General features: G+C 53.9%; 2 protein-coding genes across 3 annotated transcripts in view; one reads left to right on the top strand and one right to left on the bottom strand.

Moving 5' to 3' along the window:
• Window positions 1–2159, bottom strand: part of CDK16 (cyclin-dependent kinase 16) — an 11524-nt gene extending 9365 nt beyond the window's left edge. The window contains exon 1 of one of the 2 annotated variants that reach the window (XM_012730263.1): window positions 1860–2159. The gene's annotated coding sequence lies outside the window, so the exon portion shown is untranslated. The other variant, XM_004689973.1, reaches the window with a different exon arrangement.
• Window positions 1–4367, top strand: part of ZNF41 (zinc finger protein 41) — a 722252-nt gene that overhangs the window by 141962 nt on the left and 575923 nt on the right. The window lies entirely within an intron of this gene.

The raw sequence follows: 4367 nt of genomic DNA, 5'->3' as shown, positions 1-4367 counted from the left end.
ACACACACACACACACACAAACACACACCCCTGACCTGATTTGGTGTACACAAGTCTTCATTCAGCCTGGAACCCTATTTAGCGGCCACCTCAGCCCTCCATGGCTCCAACCCACTTTAGCAAACCTAGACCTTCACATATTCCTGTCCATATTTCTCTTCCCTTCAACTCCTCCACAACTATAACCATTTGCTCACACTTGGCTCCCTTCACAGCCCTGACCCTCCTTATTGCACCTAGATCTCCTCCACAGCTCTAACTCACCTCCCCCCACACTCCCTGGAACCTCAATATACCCATCCTCCATGGACACAAGCATGCAGTATCTTCTTAATGATCTGAAATTCTTTAGCATATTTCAGCCCTTATACTGCTGGCTCTCCCACCCGCACTGGCACACATTTAAGCACCTCCATGGCTCTAAAGCCACATTGGCTGTCACTAGAACTTCATATTCCACCCTGCCCCACCTTAGCATACCCTAGAGTCTCACATCTCGTCCTCATGAACAAAAACACACTTTACACCACCTTGACCTCTAATACACCAGTGAACTTCTGACAGCCCTAAGACACTTCCCTCACCACTGATCCTCCTCCCATATATATAGACACACAACTCTGATACTCATTCGTGCTGACCAGAATAGCACTTACTGGACCTCATACTGCCCTCCATTTCCACATGCACATACCCTCTACATGTAGCTATGGCCCCCAGTACACTCTCAATTCTCCAGTTCTTCCACTGCCTGAGCATACTGTGAACCCTCGCACTCTGCAGTCCTTCAGGAACACATACATAGTATTAACACCATCCTGGATCCTCATTACCACACACAGGGCCTGAGAGCCCTGACCTTATTAGCACACCTCCTGGAACCTCTACATCCTCTCCCTCATGAGCACATACAGGCCTTCAAGAGATATACCTCCATTTGCACATCTCAGCACTCCTCTAATACCCCATCCCGTTATATACCTTGGGGTCCCGCCATCGTCCTGCATCCCCCCCAGCCCATTAGCACACACTGGGCCTCAAACCTTACACAGTGGCAAGGCATTACCACATACTCCGGCCACTCCACAGCTCAAGCTCCTATTTACCAAAGCCCTAGTCTTTCACCATTCTGTCACCCACTTCCACAGCCTCGGTCCCTTCAGACACCCTGCTCCCCACTCCCTATTAGCACCCACTGCACTTCCATCCCCAGCTCCCAGACCCGGCTCAGGGCGGGGCCAAGGTCAGGGAGGCCCAGAATGACCCCCCCCGCCCCAGTGCACTCTGGGAAATTCGCTGGGGGGGGAGGAGGAACATGCCAGCGGTGCAGCTTAGACCCCTCCGGGCAACGCCCGGAGTCTGGGTGGGTTCAGTAGGAGTAAAAGTACCCCCACCCCAAGTCTCGAGGACGCGCTCACCGGTGGGGGCGCGCGAGCAACCTCAGCGCCGCGGGGCCGGCGCGGCGGCGCCTGGGGCGGCGGCCCGGGCTGAGGCCGCGCGACCTCCTTCTCCTCCAGTTCGCCGCAGGCGCCCGTCCCAGTAGTCTTCGGCCATGGCTGCTGGGCTCGGGCCGCCGCCGGCTGAGGAGGAGGCGGCGGCGGCGGCGGCGGTGGCTGAGGCGGAGGCGGCGTCCCGCTCAGCCGGCCATGAGCTTGGCCGCTGTGGGCGATGCCCCCGGGCTCGTTGGCGCCCTCTCGAACCCTAGAGCTCACGGCGGCTCACGGTTCAGAGCCGACTGCTTGCGGAGACGCGGCGGATCCCACGGCGGAACAGCCAAAGGCCCACCCGCCGTGCGCGCCGCGCTCCACGCATGCGCACGCACGCGCTGGTCGGGGTGAAGTGGGAAGGAGGGGACTCACCTCGCAGTGCACGTACCAAGAGACCCGTCTGCCGCGGGAGGGGGTGCAGCCATTGCGCGCCCACCCGGGTGTATAGCGCCAGCCCTGGAACAGCACCAGGGGAAAGTGTAGAGGTTTCAGTACTCAGTTTCGATCTTATTAGAAGTTTGCTGGCGCCAAGGTGGACTGCAGCTAGTAACCAATGTGTCAGTCAGCACTAGCTCCCCCTACGCGGTCTCATTTGGTACATCCCCATGGTTGCAAACGGGACTTTTGCAAGGAGGAAAAAGATGATGCAGTCAGCTCTAGTCCCTCGCGATACCTCAGCAGACTGAAATCGTAAGGGTTCTCAAGATGACTTTTCTGCAAGAGGCCTACTGGAGAATCACTGGCCTTTATCTAACCTTAGATAAGACTGTCTAGCCCCGCCCACCTAGCTTCTTTCCCCGCCCCCCCATCCCCAGCTAACTCATTCCCAGTGTGAACGTGTGGCCGTCCCGCCCTTCGAGGTGATCGCCCAGCCAATCGGGTTTGCTCCCTGGGGTGAGGCCGAGCAAGAATGAAGGGCGTGGCGGGACTGAAGAGGCGTGACTTCGTTGCTACTGTCACCACCGCCACGCCTATACCCGCTTTTCATTGGCTTACCCCCGACAGGGGCGGGACCTTCTTTTTGTTCTGCGCTTCAGCCCCACTATTGGTTGAGTATCCCTGAAGGTGATTGTTCAGATGATCAGTCTATTTTCGCCCCGCCCTCAGCCCCGCCCATCTCCCTCAGCTAGGCTCACGTGGTGAAGCCTAGGTTAAAATGACAGAAAAGGGACACCACTAGTGCATTACTGTGCAAGCGTGGGACTTTTTGAGTTGGGAAGGGGCCTCTTTTCTGCTTCAAGTGAGCATTTGTGTATGAGCCCTGAATTGGGTTTTCCTGCATTGTCAACTATCTCCTCTTGTTCTGCCGGAGCCCAGCCCATACCTGCTCCAAAGCTATGGTTTTTCTATTATACTTACTGGGTACCTGTTGTCACTAGGGGTTAGGCTGACCTAATCCATCACCAGTCTCTACCTGGGAAACTAAACTATCACAAAACCTTCAACAAGCCTTCTGGAATACCTAGTCCCTGCACTCTAGTCCAAAGCTCAGCTTCTCTGCCTCTTCTGGAACTTTCCTTTCTGGTAACTTGTCACACCAGTTAGTTTCAGTTTCTCACACTAGCAAGGATTTACATGACCATGTCGGAAGTGGAAATATTTTGACAGAACAAAAAGCTCACCGAGGGTTAGACCACTGGGTCCACCATATTTTAGACCTCATCTCCTACCCTCCTTATAGTTCCCACCCAACTAATCCTCTTCTAGCTGTCCCCAAATAAATAACCTAGCAGCCTCGGGGACTTTGCACTTCTTGTTCCCTTTCCCTACAATGCTCTTCCTCTATATATCCACCTCTCAGCTCACTTCTTCCAAAGTCCTTGCTTCAATGCCACTTGTTCATGAAACCTTCCCTGACTAACCAATATATATATACCATGCCTGAAGACAGGATGACCTAGCAGGCAGCAGACAGGGGACAAGCTGTGATGTGTGGCAAGCCATGTTCAAAGGTAGATGGTGTACTCTCATACCCAGATTTGAGTGAAGGAATCAGAGGTCTGTTTGAAAGTAGAAGAGGGAACTTAGGATCTGGCTGGGGGAGAGAGGTGTACATGGCATCCTCCAGCAAGTCAAACTGGCATTTTCAAATCTCTATTCAGTCAAGATCAAGGACAAAGCGTGGGTAGCTCTGCAGTCCTGGCAGGGCCCATGGCTAGCCTCCTACTGCCTGCTCGAACCCAACTCACAGCTGGCTCTTCTCAAAGGTAGGAATCCTCAGGACAGGAAGACCAGCCCTGGGGGGGGGGGAGCGGAGAACGCGGCAGGGCAGTGGGAAAGGGACTATTATTTTATAGATGTTCTCAGCCAAATTCACAAAAATTGCAAAGTATGTGCAGGCACTTACATTCTTCAGTCTAGCAAAGCTTTTTAGGCTCCCCTGAGGCAGTAAAATTGAATAAGGGCACTGCTGGTGTTCCCAGCACTGGGAACCAAGATGGCAAAGGCCAGTCCAGGATCTGTGTGCTTCAAACCAGGTGGGATCTACCCCCAAGGACATAAGCCACCTTGACTAAGTCCTAGCCAACCTATCACCCTAACTTGCCTCTTCATAGACAAGGGACAAAATGAGAGAAATAAAGGACTTGCTCACACTACTACCTCACACCACCAGTTTAAGTCAAGGAGTGGGGAGCTGGAGATGGAGAAAATGGAATGAGAGCCCAGTTCAAAGTCACATGGACCAGGTACCTGCTCTCTCTGGCTTCACAGGTGCCTCCATCTCTTCCTTAGCAGGGAGGGCAGGAGGAAGAGGTCGCAAACATTTGCTCTGCCTAAGAAATGGCACCTGGAATGGGACTGAAGCCTATAGGTGACTACCTGAACAGAGAGCTCCAGGAAGCCCCTTCCTTCCCTGGAACCAGTAGGGCATGTCACACC

This window comes from Condylura cristata, unplaced genomic scaffold (assembly GCF_000260355.1).
Source record: "Condylura cristata isolate star-nosed mole 26May11 unplaced genomic scaffold, ConCri1.0 scaffold00027, whole genome shotgun sequence".
Lineage (NCBI taxonomy): Eukaryota > Metazoa > Chordata > Mammalia > Eulipotyphla > Talpidae > Condylura > Condylura cristata.
Note: the sequence above shows the minus strand (reverse complement) of the source record. Positions and strands in the feature narration are given on the sequence as shown.